Genomic DNA, 22,900 nt, shown 5'->3' with positions numbered 1-22,900 from the left:
GCGCTGCTCCGCCCGGTCTCCGCCCTCGGGGCGGGGCGGGGCTGCCCGCCGGCCGGGAGGGGCCGGGGGCCGGTATGATCGCCCGGTTATTCTTTCACTCGGTGGAAACTGAGGCCTGAAGAGGACGAGGCTTCCTTCTCTGGAGGGCTGAGCCCTGGAACGGAGATCTACCGACGCTCTGCACTTTCTCCCCAGTCTTGTGACGTGAGGGGCAAAAGGGCCGTTCCTGGAAGGAATTGTGATACTCTGGTTATAAAAAGAGGTTGGGATAATACTGGCGGAGATTTAATAACGCCCACTCCCCGCCCCCCAGCTTGGGTTATGTGCGGAAAGCCAGCTTTCTTTGTTTTAAAATGAAATCTATAGATATTTGTTATATGTTAATAACGAATACAGGTATTCCTCTGCTGTTAGAAAGTTCACCAACAGGCCGCTTCGCTTTTACCGAAGACCCATATTAGTGCCTATTTTTGCTAGTGGAAAGAAATGTGATTTTCACTTTTATGGGAAAAGGCGAAAATTTAAGATAGTAGTCAGCGTTTGTTTTGCAGCAGCCGTGTTAGAGGCTGCAGTGGCATCGCCAAGCTCTGTCTTGGGAAACTGTACTCAGCATCTCCCTGCCATAGCTTTGAACTGTGTATTTGAACATCTGTGCTTTATTTCCTTAGCAAGATGTCTTCTAGGGTAATTGCTTCCTCACTTTATGCCTTTTTGGCTTCCAAAAGGTTTCATAGGAACGCGCTGCTTTGGGACAGCAGGTGAAACCTGTATAACAAAGATTAAAGCCTCTCCTGAGGATTCAGGAATAGACAGGCAGAGGTTTGCGAAGGAATGGTTGTGCAGTTTTCCTCCTCCTGTGGCCAGGACCCCTCTCAAGGAAGTTCAGAGAGTGAAAAATAGAAAAAGCTAAAATTTTAAAACTTTTTATTGTGGAAAATCTCAAAGAAAAGTATAATAAACATCTAGAATTTCAGAAATTGTATCAACATTTTTCATTCTTGTTTCATCTCTCTCTTGTTTAAAATATCTGGAATATTTTAAAGCAAACCCCAAAGATCATGTCAATCATCCTTTCAGCATTCATCTTAAACTGATAATGACTTAAAGGGGAAAAATGACATTCAGATTAGTTGCGTTAAAAAAAATTCAACTGAGTAAAATTTAAAGATACTGGCTTTATCCAACAATTCAGGAATTGGGCAGCATGTCATCTATCAGGTAAAAAGGAGCTGTATAAAATGAAAGACTTTTATAGGCAGAAGAGGGCGGGACAAGGAAATCATACTAGCAAAAAGTGAATTGGTTGTGTGAAGGTTGCTTTCCTTTAGGGCATAGTGGGGGTCTATCAGGAAGACTACCTCACTAGTGCTGATCAGGTAATTCCTGACTGACTAGTTTAAGATTCCATTTCTGCAGACGCCCAAAAGTGTAATTAGGTTTGGTGTTGTGGGGCTTAGCATAAGTGACTCCATTTTGGACCTGTTTTGTTTTTAACAGCTGGTTTAAAGTATTAAAGATTATTGCATTTAAAGTTTGATTGTTTACTCTGGCCTACTTTTAGGGAAAGGAAAGTTCAGTATTTCCTAGAAAACCCTTTCCTCACCAAAAAAAGTGAAGAACAGGAAAAAATCTGATTGGCTTGGCTCTATGGACCTGGAGTATCAAAGAGGAGGGAACTTCTGCAAGATTTAGGAATCCTAGAGATTGTTTTTTCCTTAGATTTCCCATTCAAGAAGGAAAATAGGTTAGCTCTTCATAACATTTTCACTACTACAAATCACAATTTGGGGACATGTTAGGGATTCTGTCCATATTTACAGAATCTTGCCTTCATCTTCTTAATAGCCAAAACCATCATCCATATTATGTAATTCTGAGTGGATTAGAAACCTAAATACATAGAGTGAAATCTTACAGATTATAATCAGGAGTAACACCTAACTACCAAAATGGAAAGCTTTAGTTTTTATTTAGAGGAAGTTGGGAGAAAATAAAAGAGAAAAGAAACTAATTTTGAACACTTATTCATTCATCTAACACTTATTAAGTGCTTTTTGTGTTCCAGGCACTGTGCTATGCTCTATGCATTCAGGGATACAATAATAAGTTTACAGACTAAATATCAAAATGATGTTTAGACTTACATATGTCTAGATTATATAAAGAGAGAATAGCAAATTTTGAAAATTGACACTAATGTCTTATGGAACACCAGATTTTAAAAGTTGTGTTAATAAATATTATTTTAAACCCAAATAACTATAACTAGTCCTCTTTAGTGCTAAATTTTATTATGGAAATAAAAAGACTCTTGAGCAAAAAAAAAAAAATACATTGAGAGACTTCTTGAATAGGGTTATGACAATGGAGATGAAGAGAAGAGGGAAGATTTGAGAGATTTTTTTAGGAGGTAGAATCAATAGAATTTGAGGCTAGATTAGAAAGGGGGGATAGTGTTTTCTGTTATTTTGTTATTATTTAGAATTTGGAGGGATGGATGGCAATGACTTTCATCCCTGGGAAAGTTTAGAATTCAATATAGGTATATAGGAAGCAAATCAACCCCATTTTGGGTTAAGCCAGAGAAGTCTGTCCTAGAAATATTTATTCAGGAGTTGTTGGTATAAATGAAGCTGCTGGTTGAATGAGATTGCTAGGAGTAAGTTTAGAATGAGAAGAGAAGAAGGCCTAGAAACAAGGCTTGAGGTACTACAACACTGAATGCCCTGTAGAGGAAAATAAACTAACAAAAGGAGAGAAAGGAACAGCAAGAGAGTTAAGAGTAAATTAAGGAAAGCCAACAGAGTGTTTCTGGAAGGAAATAGATAGTATTCAACAGTGTCAAGTGCTTATTAAGATCAGGATGTACTCATCAAGTGAGGTGAGAACAGGAAAATGTCTTGGATTTAGTGATATGGGAAGGCTTCAATAACCTTATCCACAGTTGTTTGGGAGAGTGAGAGCAGAGGCCAGAAAGAAGCACAGGTGAGGAAATGGAGATAGAAGTGCAAAATAAGTTATTTTGTAGGTGAAAAAACGATAAGGCAGTAAAGGAAGTATAGGTCAAAAGTGGCTTTTGTTTTGCTTTGGATTAAACTGAATGAGAGTAAAGCATGCTGAAATGATGGTGGGAAAGGATTCAGGTGATAAAAATTTGAGTAACCAGGGCTTCCCTGGTGGCGCAGTGGTTGAGAGTCCGCCTGCCGATGCAGGGGACACGGGTTCGTGCCCCGGTCTGGGAAGATCCCACATGCTGCGGAGCAGCTGGGCCCATGAGCCATGGCCACTGAGCCTGCACGTCTGGAGCCTGTGCTCCACAATGGGAGAGGCCACAACAGTGAGAGGCGTGCGAAAAAAATTTGAGTAACCAGAAGAAAATAAGCATAATTGGTGTGTGGGTTCCTAGAAAGGTGAAAGAGGAGAGGCATCAAAGCTCAGAGGCAGAGATGAGCTTTAAATAGGAGAAAGCTCCTCCACCTTTTCTATGATAAATTAATCATAAAGCATTTGTTCTTCTAGTGTGGTCATTTAGCACTTATTACAGTACTAAATACAGAGTAGCACTGAGAGGGTGTCAGCCTGCTTCTCTGAGGAGAATTCCTGAAGTAGAACTACTTAGTCTAAATTGGTGTAAAGAAACACTGGATTTGGGGGAGAGTAAGGAGAAGGAAGGAGAAAAACGACTGCCTCCCATCACTAGGAAAGAATGTTCTAAAGAAGCCCTCTTGGCTCTAAAGAGCACATTATTAGGAGCTGGGAAAGGAGCTGGAAGGGGACAACTGTTCTAATTACTAATAAATAAATGAAGGAACTCATTTTATTTTCCATGCCCCTCAATCCTTAAAGGTGAACACACTTTTTCTTCTGATATGCAATGAGGTTGAGTTAATCTCAAAGGATCCCACCCCACAGCCAACTTTGCATTTGAAAGAAACAAAAAATCATGAACCATGGATGTCAATAAGCCTAGGGTGGCAAAAGGAAAAGGGATTGAAGTCAAGTACCATAAAGAAATGGTGCCCATTTGTGTAACCTGTGATTAAGGTGCTATTCATCATCCAAGATTAAAGGAAGAAGTTTATTACATTGAGTAGATACAGAGAACTTCAGGAATTGAAGCTGCCAGTTACTTCCAAGGAAAGACAAAGAGGTGCATTTTATCACCACTATCACTGCTTCATTCTTTTATCTGAAAAGGAAAATTGATCCACTGGGTCCACAAGCTCAAAGATTTGTTTCTGCTGCAGTGATGTGTTTCTTAGGTTAACTTTGTCATTTGGTCTCTATTCACTATCAACAAGTCCCATGCTAACCAATTTTTATCTGTCCCATAGATTGCATTTGGATAATCCTTCTGTGATGGAATAAAAATAATAATCATAATATTTATGATTGACACATAACAAACCAATAAACCTCTAAATACTGCAGCTTCTTCACTTATTAATATTAACTTGTTAATTAAAAGCTTTTGCACAACAAAGGAAACCATAAACAAAACAAAAAGACAACCCTCAGAATGGGAGAAAATATTTGCAAACAAAGCAACTGACAAGGGATTAATCTTCAAAATATACAAACAGCTTATGCAGCTCAATATCAAAAAAAAAACCCAATCAAAAAATGGGTGGAAAACCTAAATAGACATTTCTTCAAAGAAGACATACAGATGGCCAACAAACATGAAAAGATGCTCAACATCGCTAATTATTAGAGAAATGCAAATCAAAACTATACTGAGATATCACCTCACACCGGTCAGAATGGCCATCATCAAAAAAATCTAATGGACTTGAGGATATGGGGAGGGGGAAGGGTAAGCTGTGACAAAGCGAAAGAGAGGCATGGGCATATATACACTACCAAACGTAAGGTAGATAGATAGTGGGAAGCAGCCGCAGAGCACAGGGAGATCATCTCAGTGCTTTGTGACCACCTAGAGGGGTGGGATCGGGAGGGTGGGAGAGAGGGAGACGCAAGAGGGAAGAAATATGGGAACATATGTATATGTATGAGTGATTCACTTTGTTATAAAGCAGAAACTAATAAAAAAAATCTACAAAAAATAAATGCTGGAGAGGGTGTGGAGAAAAGGGAACCCTCCTGCACTGTTGGTGGGAATGTAAATTGGTACAGCCACTGTGGAGAACAGTATGGAGTTTCCTTAAAAAACTAAAAATAGAGCTACCATATGACCCAGCAATCCCACTCCTGGGCATATATCTGGAGAAAACCATAATTCGAAAGGATGCATGCACCCCAATGTTCATTGTAGCACTATTTACAATAGCCAGGACATGGAAGCAACCTAAATGTCCATCGACAGAGGAATGGATAAAGAAGATGTAATACATACATACAATGGAATATTACTCAGCCATAAAAAGGAACGAAACTGGGTGATTTGTAGAGATGTGGACGGACACAGAGACTGTCATACAGGGTGAAGTAAGTCAGAAAGAGAAAAACAAATATCGTATATTAACGCATATATGTGGAATCTAGAAAAATGGTACAGATGAACCTGTTTGCAAGGCAGAAATAGAGACACAGACGTAGAGAACAAATATATGGACACCAAGGGGGGAGGAGGGGGGTGGGATGAATTGGGAGACTGGGACTGACATATATGCACTACTATGTGTAAAATAGATAACTCATGAAAACCTAATGTATAGCACAGGGAACTCTACTCAGTGCTCTGTGGTGACCTAAATGGGAAGGAAATCTAAAAAAGAGTGGATATATGTATACGTATGACTGATTCCTTTTGCTGTACAGCAAGAAACTAACACAACATTGTAAAGCAACTATACTCCAGTAAAAAATAATTAAAAAAATAAAATACAATATACAAATCAATTTTCACTGCAAAGTAAAGGAGCTGTTACAGTGGAAGATTACTGGACTGAATGTCAATATCATGACATAGTATGAGTGTGTTTCGTGTTTGGTAATTGCAATCATTGTTGCTTTTGTTGTGGTCATCCATTTACAATGCTTGGTGTCAGTTTATTTATCTCTTGTAAAAATAAAATACAGTGTGTGTGTGTGAGTTGTGAAAAAAAAGGAAACTTTAAAAAAAACAGAAAAACAAGATAAAATAAAATACAGAAGAAAAATAAATAAATAAAATCAGCTTGTTAAAATTAAAGTAGGCGTCCGGGAAAGAGAGTAGCTGATTCATTGTTTAAATGAAAAATACCATCAAGAAATAGTAATTAAAAAAATAAAAGGATTATCTTATATTAGCAGTCAATTTTTTCCCATGACAATTTTTAAATGAACAAGACTGGAAACCTGAATTGGATTCCTGAGGGAATTCTCAGAATACAATGTCAACACGATTATCACAAGGAACTGATTTACTCCAAGATATATGAGGCGGTCACAAAACTGAATCCTCTATGGATGCTGAGTTGGTACTACTGTGTAAAGCTCACATTGTGGAGGTACAGAAAGTGGATGATGGGCTATGGCATCCTCTGGCCATATTTACAGAGATCAGGTGGTAGTGCTTTTGACTAGTCAGCAACTGAGCTGACTAGCTTTTCCTAGGAGGGCAAAATCTAGGGTGAAACAAGAGCCAAGGCTCTGTGCATCAACCTACACACACGAGACACAAAATAACCGAGAAGCCTTTGTTAATAGGTCTCATTCTGAATAATCACCTCTTTAAAATAGGTAATGCAGAAACTTAGTGTTTAAGAAAAAGTCAAGCCATGCAAGATTATATATACACATGTGTACAAGCATGTGCATACACCCCCCCACACACACACACAGAGTAAGGTTTGCCTCTAACCACTGGCCTCCAGTCATCCAGTTCTTCTCAAATATGTTACCAGTTTTTTTGTGTACCCTTCCCATGATGGTCTGTGCAGTGTTTCATCACTTTTAAATTTGGTAATTCTGCTGTACTTGGGATTTTGACAAGTTTTCCACCTGCTGTGAAAGGATGTTCTGAAGACAGTTTGTTTCTAAATTGAGAGCAAAAGGAAAAGGAAACAATAGACAGATGGGCTTCTGTGTCACAAGGAACAAAGGACACTGGAGAAAAGAGGCATGAAAGAAAGGTGATATTTGGAAGAATAATTTTTTCCCTATTTAACAATAGCTTAATTAGGAAAAACAAGACTTTAGAGTCAGTGTCTGATAAAATCCTGGCTATGTCACTGTCGAGCTCCATGACTTTGGTCATTACTTAATCTCTCTGAGCTTTGTTTTCCTAAATTAAAAAATAGAGATAATATTAACTACCACATAAAGTTGTGAGTTACCTGGCACATAGGAAAAAATTAATAAGTGGTGACTATTATTATTTTCTTAGGTATTGTTTAAAGGAAATGGTTATTGTTGTATTTTAATTCTGTTTCTTCCCTCTGATCCCACCTCAGTATTTATTTATTTTTTAAGTGAAATGTAATTGGCATATAGCCACCTCAGTATTTATCTGTTAACAATGTATCCAAGGATTTAAGATAGCTTCCTCCCTAGGAAAATAAAATTTTCTTCGAAGTAAATTCTATTGAATTAGAAGACACCAAGTTTAATGCTAAACTCTGAAGAGACCTGTTTAAACATGTCCTAGGGTCTAGGGCAGATATATATACCCTAAAGGTCTAATGGTGTGAAGGACGTCAGAGGATTGAGACTCAGCACTGTAAAAAGATCTTGGAAGTACCTATTTCTTTTTCTTTCTTTCTTTTTTTTTTTTTTGGAGTATAGTTGCTTTACACTGCTGGGTCAGTTTCTTCTGTACAGCAAAGTGAATCAGCCATATGTATACAGTTATCCACCCTTTTTTGGATTTCCTTCCCATTTAGGTCACCACAAAGCACTGAGTAGAGTTCCCTGTGCTAAACAGTAGGTTCTCATAAGTTACCTATTTTAAACATAGTAGTGTATATATGTCAATCCCAATCTCCCAGTTCATCCCACTCCCAGAAGTACCTATTCCTTATATATTATATTTAGTCTGTTTTCCCAACTACATTTATTTATAAAACAAGGGTCTGTATCATAAAATCCTTATATCTAGCTCTCTACATACATACCTACCTATCTGTACCGTACATATATATGAGTGTGTGTATATGTGTATGGGTTAAGGCAGGGGTCCCCAACCCCTGGGCTGAGGACCAGTACCGGTCTGTGGCCTGCTAGGAACTGGGCTGCACAGCAGGAAGTGAGCAGTGGGTGAGCAAACTAAGCTTCATCTGCCGCTCCCCATCGCTGGCATTACCGCCTGAACCCTCCCCTCCCCCGCCCCAAGTCCGTGGAAAAATTGTCTTCCGCAAAACCAGTCCCTGGTTCCAGAAAGGTTGGGGACTGCTGGGTTAAGGGATATAATGCTGGTTTTACAGGTTACATTTCTACTTGATCAAGAGGTAACAAAAATGAAAAAGTTAATGGTAAATTGGACATTGGAGAGGACATTTTTCTAGTAAAAATATAAACCTGTATTTTAAAATAATCTTAATATGTATTTTTAATTTGACTATTTGTAGGCTCCTTTTATAACAAACACTTACTAGAGGCTGCTATAAGTACACATATAGTACCTAATTTATACTGAAGTCACTTGAGCAAATACAATACTGTTATCATTTGTAGGGTTGCATGTGAAGTGATTCACCTAATGTATAATTTTACTATGATCACTTGTTATACTTCATTTACACAAAATTACTTATTCTATCTACTATTATAATCACAAATTAGTCCTCAAGATTTCAAGGAGAAAAAAGAGTTAACTAATGCATAGGGCCTGACTTCTAGGTATTTTTCTTCAAATAAGAACACAGGATAGTTGAAATCTAAGCTATCACAAGGACTGTCCCTGGAAAAACTCAAGAAAGTAATTGCACTTCTACCAATTCCATTCCTATTCCATTCTTACAACTTCATGGACACCTTTTTGAACTTCTAGGTCTACTCTCCATTCAGAATTTGTATGCTGGACTGTATTTCAATAGCCAACCTCACAGTTTTTTCCACTCAATACAATTTCTATAGGTGATGGTTATCTTGAGGGCTAACCATGAATCTGACCTCATAGATCATAGACTTAGGAGTGATCTATTCTGAGAGTCATTAATTTCAGAAATATTTATTATTGCATTTTTTTGTACTAGACACTGAGAAATATATAATGAAACTAGTCCCTACTTTCAAGGCTCTCACAGTCTAATAAGGAAGATGGATAAGAAAATCAATTCCAACACACTGTATTTACTGTGATAATGAGATGTATCAGGATACCACTGGACTTCAATAGAGGGACACTTTCACACTCTTATGGGTCAAAGACCATGTCAACAGAATGATAACAAAGTTGGATATTGAGGGAACCGATAAAGATTAGCAAAATAAAGGGAATGCTGTCTTAGGCAGAGGGAGCAGTTTTTACACAATCTCAGAAACATAAGAAGATCTAGAGAACTTAAGGAATTGCAAATGCTTTGTGGCAAGAATACTAACATAGTGGGAATGATGAAAAGGCAGATCATTAAAAGGCCTCATACATGCATTGTAAGGAATGTGAACTTTATCTGGAAGGTAATGGGGTGCCCATTGAAATTGATATAAGCAGATTTACATTTAGAAATTGGGCCCTGGCAATAGTTCAGAAGATGAATTCGGAAGGTGAATATGAGGACAAGAGACCAGAAGTAATTAGGGGGCTAATGCAATAATCCACAGGAGAAATAAGGAGTGCCTAGACCATGAGAGCAACTTCAAGAGCTGTTTGGACTGTCTTTCTGTCCTGAAATTGTCCTCTATAAGCCTTATGGCAGCCCTGGGCAGAGGCTTCCAGGGAAAGGTCAAACTGAAGGAGCTAACAGACATATATTGAAAGTAAAGCTTGGGGCTTCCCTGGTGGTGCAGTAGTTAAGAATCCACCTGCCAATGCAGGGGACACGGGTTCAAGCCCTGGTCCGGGGAGATCCCACATGCCACGGAGCAACTAAGCCCGTGCGCCACAACTACTGAGCCTGCGCTCTGGAACCCGCAAGCCACAACTACTGAGCCCATGTGCCACAACTACTGAGCCTACATTCTAGAGCCCGTGCTCCGCAACAAGAGAAGCCACCGTGATGAGAAGCCCGCGCACCACAAAGAAGAGTAGCCCCCCACTCTCTGCAACTAGAGAATGCCCGCGCACAGCAACGAAGACCCAATGCAGCCAAAAATAAATAAATTAAATAGATAAATTTTAAAAAAAGAACTATTAAAAAAAAAAAGTAAAGGCTTTCAGGACATGGAAGCAACCTAAATGTCCATCGACAGATGAATGGATAAAGAAGATGTGGCATATGTATACAATGGAATGTTAGCCATAAAAAGGAATGAAATTGAGTTATTTGTAGTGAGGTGGATGCACCTAGATTCTCTCACACAGAGTGAAGTAAGTCAGAAACAGAAAAACAAATACCGTATGCTAACGCATATATATGGAATAAAAAAACGGTACTGATGAACCTAGTGGCAGGGCATGAATAAGATGCAGATGTAGAGAATGGACTTCAGGACACAGAGGGGGAAGGGTAAGCTGGGACGAAGTGAGCGAGTGGCACTGACATACATACACTACCAAATGTAAAATAGATAGCTAATGGGAAGCAGCCACATAGCACAGGGAGATCGGCTTGATGCTTTGTGAGGACCTAGAGGGTTGGGATAGGGAGGGTAGGAGGGAGGGGATATGGGGATATATGTATACATATAGCTGATTCACTCTGTTGTACAGCAGAAACTAACACAACATTGTAAAGCAATTATACTTAAATAAAGATGTTAAAAAAAAAAGTAAAGGCTTTAATCCTACTTGTCACAAACTGGGGAAATATTAAACCAAAAGAGTAATTTTTGCTATGTCAAAGGATTGTAAAGTCTTTGAGATGAAAAAAAAATGTTAAAGTTATTGAGAGATTCTAACCCAATGTCTGAATCCCCTTACAACATCCCTACTATGTGGGGACCCAGCCCATGTTAAGTAACTCCAGTGAGAACAAGCCACTATTCCATAAGAAAGTTTGCATACATTTGCTCTCATTTTTAAAAGAAAAAAGAAAAAGCAGGGAGCTTTGTAGGGACTTGCTAGTCAAGATTCCAGGTGCTATCCAGATTTTCCATTGACTTTGCTTGCATTTTCTCTTCCTGAAATTCATCTCTTTTTAGTGGTGCATAATTTATATGTAGGGCTGACTTTATGGGAAGGTAATAAAAGGAAGCTTTCCCTAAGTAATGCCATTTGCGGGGCCAGGAAGCAAAGCTTCTCCTTCCTCCTCCACCCCCACTCCATGCTATCAGAGTCCCAAATTCCACCATTAGCATTTCTAAAGAAATGGCATATTAAATTAAGTCACACTAGGATGTTAATGACATATCAGATAGATTTCATTCTGACATTGGGAATCCTGAGAAGTACAGAACCACTAGCAAGGGAAAAAGCACTAAAAATGGAGAAAAGAAAAACAGTACCACAAGATGAGCCAGAGGTTCCCAATAAGAAGGACATGGAATTTGTTCAAAATACTCTTTCTAGGACTCCTCTTATTATTTTGTCACTATAGATCTGGGGCAAATTTCTGGGCGATTCTGATAGGCAGCTAAATTTAGGAACTATCAGCTGTGAAGCCACATAAAAAAAACCCAAACGACATGACCCTCACCTCATAAACACACACAGTCAATGTTCCTATAATGCTGAAGGCCATCTTGGTTTGTTTATACAAAGCTCTTGTCCTAAAGTTTCTAAAGTAAAGGTTAAGAGGAGAGTCAATGGCACATATGGTGCCTGATGAAATGTGCCACTGACTTTTCAAGTTTCTAAGTCGACTTCAACGACCGTAGGCTTTCAATGAGCAGAACTATGATGATGAGTACAGAATGATACATAACACTTTGCTTTTAAATTTTCTTTTGGCTATTTCAATATCTATGTCTCTTGGGCTGAGAATTTTATGAATTTGTAACAAACATTAGATCATTGGGCTCATGATAGCTTTTGAAGAAAGTGGCAAATTTTAGTTCTGATTTTTCTTTTTTTTTTTGGCGGTACGCGGGCCTCTCACTGTTGTGGCCTCGCCCGTTGCGGAGCACAGGCTCCAGATGCGCAGGCTCAGCGGCCGTGGCTCACGGGCCCAGCCGCTCCGCGGCATGTGGGATCTTCCTGGACTGGGGCACGAACCCGTGTCCCCTGCATCGGCAGGCGGACTCTCAACCACTGCGCCACCAGGGAAGCCCTTAGCTCTGATTTTTCTTAAGAAAATGGACAAGGAGGTAAAAATGCATTGTTATAATAGTGCAGTGACAAAAAAAGTCACAATGATAGCTGAAGCACTCAGATGGAAGATATAAAAACAATAATTAGCATTTGTTTAGCATTTATAGTTTACAAAATTCATTTGTAGATTCGATTCTTCCAAGAATTCTGTAATAGGTAGGATAGGTATTGAAGATGAAGATTTTATAGATGAAGATTTTATTTTATTTATGTATTTATTTATTTAAAAAATTTATTTATTTTATTTATTTAATTTTGGCTGTGTTGGGTCTTGGTTGCTGTGCGTGGGCTTTCTCTAATTGTGGCGAGCAGGGGCTACTCTTTGTTGCGGTGCGGGGGCTTCTCATTGTGCTGGCTTCTCTCTTTTTTTTTTTTTTTTTTTTGGTGGCTTCTCTTATTGTGGAGCCCTGGCTCTAGGGAAGCCCAGATGAAGATTTTATAGGTGACATTTCTCAAGACTCAAAGTTTGGACTTCCCTGCTGGCGCAGTGGTTAAGAATCTGCCTGCAAATGAAGGGGACACGGGTTCGAGCCCTGGTCCGAGAAGAGCCCACATGCCTCAGAGCAACAAAGCCCGTGCGCCACAACTACTGAGCCTGAGCCCTAGGGCCCACATGCCACAACTACTGAGCCAGCGTGCTGCAAGTACTGAAGCCTGCTCGCCTAGAGCCCGTGCTCCACAACAAGTGAATCTACCGCAATGAGAAGCCCGGGCACATGAGGAAGAGTAGCCCCCACTCACCGCAACTAGCGAAAGCCCACGCATAGCAACGAAAACCCAATGCAGCCAAAAAAAAAAATTAAAAAAAAATTTTTAATTTAAAAAAATAAATTAATTAAAAAAAAAGACTCAAAGTTTGAAGGATTTTCTCAAGGTCTAGAAGAGTATTCTAAGGTTTTTTTTTTTTTAAAAATCCTGCTATAGGCAGAATATCATACATTATTTTCCGTTTTCTAAATAATTCTAGTAAACTCAATATGTTAATTCAGAAATTTTAATGATTTATACAAAGACTTGTTTAATTACTCCTGGACATACGCAGTAAATAATAATAGAACTACCTTTTATTGAGAACCTACTCTGAGCTAAGCACTGTGTCAGGTGTGTAAATTATATCTAATTATAACAATGCTGCAAGATGTTAAGATGTTATCTCATTTTGCAAAAGAGGAAACTGAGACTCAGAGAGGTTAAGTGAGGTGCCCAATGCTTAATAGCTAACAAGTTGCAAAGCTGGCAAACTCCCATCTTTCAGATTCCGAACTTCTTTTCATTACACCTTTCTTAAATGATTATAAGGATGTTTACTTACAGTCATCAATTTTTAGTCACTTTAGAATTACTCATTTATACACATGCAGTGTTAATTCATTCAGTTGTATCCCACATATATTGTAAACATTTTTGTCGCAGAGAGAGTATTTCTAGGACCTGGACATTAGCTGGGTACTGGATATAAAAAGGAGAAAAAAATAGCCTATATAGAGTTTGTAGGTTAGCCTGGAAACTGTAACAGTGAATGAATAACTAGAATATAAAGTATGAATACTGCTTAGGAATATCCACAAAGCACTTTACCAACTAATAGGGAGCTGTCACTGCCTCAGCTATGCTTTCGTGTGCTAATTTTGAATAGGTAAACTATTCAAACCTTAGTGGAAAACATTTAGTTGGCTTATTTGACATTATGTAATGTGCTAAAAGTTAATTTTGAAAAGTAGACTTTTAAAAAATTATTTTCCTTCTGAAATGGAAATTCCAGAATAGACACAAATAGAAGGTAAATAAAAAATTTCAGAGGTTTCTATAATCACTGATGTGGCGAAAGCAATTTTCTCAGTTTAATACTTATAACTATTACAGACCTCACTTTTACTCCTGCTCACATGGTTGTAGCTGATTTTTATAACTACTATTAATTCCGTAGTCCCATTGCCCTGGTTCCTTGACTGGTAGGGTGACCCAAACCTTCACTTCTGCTACCCACATTGGGTTGCTGTAGTTTTTTCCTTGACTTAAATCTCAGGACATGGGAGTAACAAGAGCACTTTGGGAGATCTCCCACAATTCAGACTTATTCTTCCTTATCACCATTATTCAGTAGTAACACAATTTCCCCTTGGTAGTTAGGATCAATCACCACAGTAGGTACAGTAATCACCTGTTTTGCCTGTTGATTCATTGGTATGAGGAGCCCAAAGTGGCCAGGTGGCAGTCTCAATTTCCAGTTTAATGGAACCATTATTGTGACCTCTAGTGGAAGCATTCCTCCCTTTGGAACTAAGACCTCTACACTAACAGAACCTAAAGTCACAGGGATAGAAAGCAAAAGTTTACTAGTGGATCACTAGGGATAATAATGAAAAAAAGTCACTCCCATTTTCACCTCCTTACTTCCCAGAACCTATGAATCCTGGCTATAGGAGAAAGAACACCATCTATATTATTATCTAATTTAGAGCAAATACTGCACCCTGGAGGACATTGCCTCAGCTGCACAAGCTATGCCATAGTCCACTTAGCTGGTACCATAAATAATTTTTCAAAAAGCCATTCCACCATTCTGTCAAGCCAGTGGATTTAGGAAGGGAGGAGGGTAGGGTAAGACTGGTGAATTCTATGAGCATAGTCTCATTGCCACTCTTTATTTCTATACAAAGACTTCCTTCATCAGAAGTGATGGTGTATGGAATACCGTGACAGAGGATAAGCCACTCCATGAGTCCATGGATGGTGGTTTTGGCATAAACTTTATGTGCAGAGAAGGAAAATCTATATATAGTGTCTATCCCATTGAGAACAAAATGCTGCTCCTCCCGTGATGGAAGTGGTCCAACAAAATAAACCTGCCCCCAAATAGCCCATAGATCTCCTTCAGGGAGTGGTTCTGTATAAATGGCTCAGTTTTTATTTGCTCCAGCAACAAAATCACATCTGAACAGCAGCTACAGTAGGAATAATTATCTAAGTTCATAATAATCCACTGTCATGCTCCAAAAATCTGTCTTCTATGCTCTCCCTAACCCTTACTTTACTGCCCAACAGATAATGCTTTACAGATGGACTTTTTTCTTCTTAATGTTGGTATAAGGCAACATTTTTAGATGTGAACACTTTCAGAATATAATCAAGAATAGAAGGAAAAATAGAAAAAATGGAGAGCATTTTTCTTTAAAGCACTACATTGGGAACCTCAGCGATAAAGGAAAAAGCAAGCACTTCTATCTATATATTTATAATGACAGTTTCCATTACTACTGTGTATTCATCCTCACAATAACCTACAAGCTAAATATTAATCCCATTTGTTAAACTGGAAAACTGAGATACAGTGAAATTAAGTGACATGATCCAGTCCCATAGCTAATAGTGTAGAGCAAGATCTTAAGCCAGATTTCTCACCTCAAAGCTAGTTCTCTTTACACTATACTACATTCTAACAAATGAGATTATGTTCTTTATTCTTTTCCCAGAATATAAATTGCTCTGCTATTGCATGATATAATTTTATTCTTAAAAGGGATGGGACTTCCCTGGTGGCGCAGTGGTTAAGAATCTGCCTGCCAATGCAGGGGATACGGGTTCGAGCCCTGGTCCGGGAAGATCCCACATGTCTCAGAGCAACTAAGCCTGTGTGTCACAACTACTGAGCCTGCGCTCTGGGTCCCGCGAGCCACAACTACTGAGCCCACATGCCACAACTACTGAAGCCTGCGCGCCTAGAGCCCGTGCTCCACAACAAGAGAAGCCACCACAATGAGAAGCCTGCACACCGCAAGGAAGAGTAGCCCTGGACTGCCGCAACTAGAGAAAGCCCGTGTGCAGCAACAAAGACCCAATGCAGCCAATAAATAAATAAATATTTTAAAAAAGGATATAAGTAGGAGGGTAATGAAAATATTGGGCTGGCCAAAAGATTCGTTTGGTGTTTTTCTGTAAGATGGCTCTAGTAGTACTTAGTTGTCTTTAACTTCATTCAAAGCAATTTTGTTAGATTGATTGTGACAACTGTCATATCAGCATGCATTTTAAAAAAGACATCAAAATTGGTGAATTTTTTTTTTTTTTAAATTGGTGAATTTTTGTGTAGCCATTTTAATATTGAAGATGGAAGAAAAAAGCAACATTTTCGGCATATTATGCTTTATTATTTCAAGAAAGGTAAAAACGCAACTGAAACACACAAAAAGATTTGTGCAGTGTATGGAGAAGGTGCTGTGACTGATGGAACGTTTCAAAAGTGGTTTGCGAAGTTTTGCGCTTTCTCACGGGACGATGCTCCACGGTCGGGTAGACCAGTTGAAGTTGATAGCAATCAAATCGAGACATTAATCGAGAACAATAAATGTTACACCACGCGGGAGTGAGCCGACATATCCAAAATATTCAAATCAAGCGTTGAAAATCATTTGGACCAGCTTGGTTATGTTAATCGCTTTGATGTTTGGGTTCCACATAAGTTAAGCTGGAAAAAAAACCCTCTTGACCATATTTCCCCATGCAATCAATTCTCTACTTAAATGTAGTGAAAACGTTCTGTTTTTAAAACAAATTGTGACAGGCGATGAAAAGTGGATACTGTACAATAATGTGGAACGGAAGAAATTGTGGGGCAAGCGAAATGAACTGCCACCAACCACACCAAAGGCTGGTCATTATCCAAAGAAGGTAATGTTGTGTATATGGTGGGATTGGAAGGGAGTCCTGTATTATGAGCTCCTTCCGGAAAACCAAACGATTAATTCCAACAAGCACTGCTACCAGTTAGACCAATTGAAAGCAGCACTCGACGAAAAGCATCCAGAATTAGTCAACAGAAAACATGTAATCTTCCATCAGGATAATGCAAGACTGCATGTTTCTTTGATGACCAGGCAAAAACTGTTACAGCTTGGGTAGAAAGTTCTGATTCATCTGCCATATTCACCAGACACTGCACCTTCGGATCTCCATTTATTTAGGTCTTTACAAAATTCTCTTAATGGAAAAAAATGTCAATTCCCTGGAAGCAAAGGAACAGTAAAAGGCACCTGGAATAGTTCTTTGCTCAAAAAGATAAAACGTTTTGGGAAGATGGAATTAGAAGATGAAGTTGCCTGAAAAATGGCAGAAGGTAGTGGAACAAAAGGGTGAATACGTTGTTCAATAAAGTTCTTGGTGAAAATGAAAAATGTGTCTTTTATTTTTACTTAAAAACAGAATGTACTTTTTGGCCAGCCCAATAGTTAAACTATGTCTTCAAGCACTTTTTTATTCAAGCACTTTTAAGTTTGTTTTAACACTTATTTTGAATTTCATAAATATTTTTGTGTTTACCTCCTCCATATCTTCTGTTCTTCAAGGTACTTGAGGAGAAAAATGATAATAATTGTTGTGAAACAATCAATTCTTATGAGCATAATACCTATGAAAAAGGTTTGAAAATCTGCAGTTCCTATGTGGATGTCAGTAATTAGTATTTATTGACTTGTCCCATCCTTCTTTGTCATCTGACTACTATGAGTCAATATTTTTAGAAATATGAAATCTCCTATTTGAAATTTGGTTTCATTTGCCCAAACTGAATAAAAGGTAGAGCTTGAGTTGTAATGATGTAATCCATCAATACAATATGTGATTTTGTGAAAGTAACCTGATATTAACTAATAACAAAGCCATTTCATTAAAAAAATTAAAGTGGTGTTTCTTTTATGCAGCTAAATAGAAACTTAAAGACAGTTTCGTATTAACAGTAGCTGTGGGACTGATTTTTCATTGACTTACTAAGGCTGTTGTATAAAAGTAAAATTGAGACCAGTTTTCAGTAGTATTAATCCTAAGTAGACAGAACTCAGTTAATTATTGCTTGATAGTCACTGGTCAAATTTTTAAAAAGTAAAACTAACATACTGAATAGATTGTATTACAAAATACACTCTTCAGCAAGTGAATAGAATTCTATTAATATATTGAAAAGTAATTGCTCTGCTTCTCTCCTTTCAGTCATAAGAAGATGACTACTTTTGTCAGAATTAAGAAATAAATCCAGGGCTTCCCTGGTGGCACAGTGGTTGAGAGTCCGCCTGCCGATGCAGGGGACACGGGTTCGTGCCCCGGTCCGGGAAAATCCCACATGCCGCGGAGCGGCTGGGCCCGTGAGCCATGACCGCTGGGCCTGCGCGTCCGGAGCCTGTGCTCCACAACGGGAAAGGCCACAGCAATGAGAGGCCCGCGTACCGCAAAAAAAAAAAAAAACCCAAAAACAAAAACGAAAGAAATCCAGTTTTGTTTTGCTTGTACTTTGTTATTCACATTCAAGAAAGTATATTAGAGGGTGGGGGAATGAGTGAAATAGGTGAGGGAGATTTAGAGGTACAAACTTCTAGTTAAAAAATAAATAGGTCATAGCATAGGGAATATAGTCAATAATATTGTAATAACTTTGTATGGTGACAGATGATAACTGGACTGATTGGGGTGATCATTTTGCAATGTACAAAAATATCGAATCACTATGTTGTACACCTGAAACTAATATAATAATGTCAGTCAATTATACTTCAACTAAAAAAAAAGAAAGTATATTGGGTAATTTTTAAATCTAGCAACTATAAACTACATATTTTGTTCAAAGCAACTATAATAATTCATGTTTGCTGAGCTAGATCATGACAGTAAGCTGCTTTCAGTGGAAGTAAGCCAATTCTAGGAGACAATATTTATTCAGATAATTAGGGCAATAATTATGAAGGAATCTTTGATTAATTTCCTTTAGTGACTAAATATTTGAAATAGCTGTTGTGCCCTTGAAATGAAATTTAAATTCTTATCCTCCTAGCAGGCTGGATGCATTATGAGACGCAGTGGGTGGTATGTGTGTAGATATCTAAGGAGTGTGTAAAGCCACAGCTAGACAAGGAGCTTACCCATTATTTCATTATAAGCTGAGTATAGAGCCATAGCTCCTAATGTCACTCTAAAAATGGGCTAGAATAGTGTTTTCCAAGATTTTCAAACCTACGTCTTTTCTTTCAAATTAATCTCATACAAAACATAATAAATACTATGAAGTAGATAAATAAGGCATTTACCTTGTGGTCCTGTCCCTGTGTCTGGGGCTGGGGATGGAGGCATGGTTCTCACCCAATTAGTTCCTCCCCCAGCAGCTTCTGCTGATCCCTACAAGCATGTTTCTGAAAATCTGTGTCCTAAATCCCACCTATCAGAACCAAACCTACTAATCAACACTACTGCTTTACCCCCTGGCCAAAGGTCAAGAAGATACTTGGGGCTAATGAATAATAAAAATTTGCTGAAATTTTTCCCACTCCACTTCCCATTGACAATGGAGAAATTCTGATTCACTTGAAACAGTAGTGTTTGAGTATGAACCAGATATCCATAGACAAAAGGTGAAGAATCCAGCCATTTATCCATAAGAGCATAAAGTAAATGCTTCATTTTCATAGTAAAGTGAATTAAAAATTGGTATCAGCCTGATGGTATGAAGAAATGGCCTAGATTAACAACAGAGACAACTATAGTTTGTGAATCTAAAAGGTGGGTTTATAAAATAGTAGTAAAGTTTATCTTATATTAGTAAAATCTATAATTACAGCTTGTTTTTAAATTACAAATATGATTGGTAATCATCTGCTTAAAAATCTCCCACAATTCTCCACTGCTCATCAGGTCAAGCTAAGATCATTACCCAGGCTACAATATTGGTCTTGGTCTGGTTCCAACTGGATCTGAACAGCCTCAATTCCTACTGATCTGTTCTATGCACTCATGCTCTAGTTGCACAGGAATTTAAAGTGTTTTCTGAACAGAATCTTGTCATAATGTTCTTTTTTTTGTATTATAAAAAGAAAACATGATCTATCAGAAAATGCTGAAAAGAAAAAAATTAAAATAATTTCCATAATCTCACCACAGTTAACAAAGTGGTGTTTCACTTTGAAAATGGAGGAACAAAGCCACAAGTCAAGGAATGCAGGAAGCCTCTAGAAGCTAGGAAACACAGGGAAGTGGATTTTCCCCTAGAGTCTCCAGAAGGAACAAAGCCCTGATGACAAGTTGATTTTAGCCCAGTAAGATACCATTTTGGATTTCTGACCTCCAGATTGTAAAATAATAAATTTGTGTTCTTTTAAGCTGCTAAGCTTGTGGCAATTTGTTACAGTAGCAATAGGAAATTAATATAGTACCTAATGAAATTTAAGACAGCAGAAAAGCATAATATATGCCTATTTAAAAATGTATCTCAGCACTAAAATTCAATGATTATATTTGGCCCCATATTTTCTGAGGGATTATATTTGAGAAGTTTCATATTGTTATAAAAATTTTACAGGTAGTATTTTATGATGACCTTGGGTTATAACTTAAAAATAAAAGTTGATTATACAATGAGGCCATACACCAAGAGACATAATCTCAATGAAGCTAGGAACCATATTGATTTTGTTCACTACTGTTGTCTTGTACCTATAGAGTGCTGGGCACATGGTAAATGTGCATGAAATGAACTGAATGAGTGAAATCAGACTCAAACATTTTTCTGAAAGAAACTACATGAATACCCATTCATGGGTAACTACCCATTATTGTGCTGTTTAAGTAGTACACATACAAAAGTGGGCTTTTTTCTACTGCCAGTGATGGAAGCAAATTCGAGCTCTCTGGTCTTTTTTTGTGATACATACATATGCAAATGATATATAAATGATAAAAATAAAAGAAGCTGTAGTAAAGAAAAATATACACTAATGAAAGAGTAAACTAACAAAAGGGCAATTTCTAACAAGTATTCTAGAGCTCAGTAGCTCTTCTGAATCTGTGAGCTCTGCTCCTTTGGCAAAGTATTATCCACTTAACATTTCAGTCATTTAATACTGCTGAGCAGTTTATAGTATAGACACTCCGTGGTGGGTTCACTGAGCCAGCGACTGTCTCTCTCCTTCAGGTGGATGAGCTCAAGGGCTGAAAACAGATTATGGCTTCCAGATTACTGTCACTCCAATGCCTCATTATTGACTACTTAGAGAAACTTGTGTTCAGGTCAATTGCATGAGTTAACTCAAATAAAGTTATTTGAGAAGGGGCACTTTTCTGGGACTTTCACTAAATAGAATGTGATGGAGAATCAAAAAGTGAACAACAACAAAATAAAGTTTTTCCCGTAAAAGATGTTACAGAAACCATAGATATTCATTCATTTCCTCCTCTTTTTTTTTTTTTTTTTTTTTTTTTTGCGGTATGCGGGCCTCTCACTGTTGTGGCCTCTCCCGTTGCGGAGCACAGGCTCCGGAAGCGCAGGCTCAGCGGCCATGGCTCATGGGCCCAGCCGCTCCGCGGCATGTGGTATCTTCCCAGACCGGGGCACGAACCCGTGTCCCCTGCATCGGCAAGCAGACTCTCAACCACTGCGCCACCAGGGAAGCCCCCATTTCCTCCTCTTAATTTTAGACACAATAAGTTTACTTATCTGTTTTCCAGCACAGATAAGAAATAGTGAATTAGCAGCAGCAAGATGGCATTGCAAGAAAATAGCAGAAAAAGAAGCTATACGAAGCCATAAGTATGGCCATTAATAACAGCAGGAGGTTACAGTAAAATTACCAGAATAGCATAATGATTTGGGACACTGATTCCATTTCAACAGTTCAAGTTCAGTTTCACCATTTACTAGTTGGTGATCTCAGCTTCCCCAACCACACAACTGGATAATAATAATACTTACCATGCGGTAGAAAGGATCACATTAGATACAGCAAGTAAAAAAAAAAAAAAAAAAAAAAAAAAGTGTTTGGACATAGTAAGTGTTAAGTAAATGTTACATGTTTTTCCTTTATTAATTTTATATTATTATTACCATATATATGTCATATAATCTTAGGAAAGTTAATCTCTCTGAAACTCATTACCCTAGTTTGCCACACATGATTGTAACAAAAATCAACTAACAAAATATATGTGGAAGCTATTTGTAAGCTGCCAAATATTAAATAGACTTTTAAAGGAACAAATCATACTCTACCCTTTAATAACCCCAAAGAGCTATAGTGAAATGGACAAAAAAAAAAGGGTGATGGTGGTCAAAATAATCTTGAGTCATCAAAAATGCATTTAACTAATTTCATTCATGTAGTCAATTAACATTTATTAAGGTGACTCAACATGCCATGTGCTGGACCAGGCCCTGGTGGTCTGATCAAACCTCAGAATTCTCAGTCTGATACAGAATAGTTCAAATACTTTAGACATAATATGATAAATACTGTAATAGACCATAGAATTAAGAGAGAAAGTACTGAGGGGATGATTCAGAGAAAGTATGGTTGAATTAAGTGAGTATTAAAAGCTCAGAAGGCATTTACTTCTCTGTTGGGAAAAGAAAATATTCTATATGGGTATAGAGGGGTAAAAAGGCATGGCATGTTTGGGAAGTTATAGAAAATCCAGGTATGTACTGGGAATGAGGTAGACTAGAGATAAGCCTAAAAATAAAGGAGGGTCCTTGTATGACTTGCTAAGCGGTTTGACTGATATCTGGAATTAGGGTTTTTGATCACAAGAAATAGGGAAAAAATCACATGTTATTACTTAGTTTTTCGGATTCAATAT

General features: G+C 38.1%; 1 protein-coding gene across 2 annotated transcripts in view; it reads right to left on the bottom strand.

Moving 5' to 3' along the window:
- Window positions 1-16: 16 nt before the first annotated feature.
- LOC309798921 (uncharacterized protein) overlaps window positions 17-22,900 on the bottom strand; it is a gene marked incomplete at its 5' end in the record, with an annotated part of 38,281 nt that continues 15,397 nt past the window's right edge. For both annotated transcript variants that reach the window (XM_082611675.1, XM_082611676.1), the window contains one exon: window positions 17-226. The remainder of the gene's footprint in view (window positions 227-22,900) is intronic.

The sequence above is a fragment of the Mesoplodon mirus genome, assembly GCF_964341445.2.
Source record: "Mesoplodon mirus genome assembly, chromosome: 2".
In the NCBI taxonomy this organism is placed as follows: domain Eukaryota; kingdom Metazoa; phylum Chordata; class Mammalia; order Artiodactyla; family Ziphiidae; genus Mesoplodon; species Mesoplodon mirus.
This window is presented reverse-complemented; position numbering and strand designations above follow the sequence as displayed.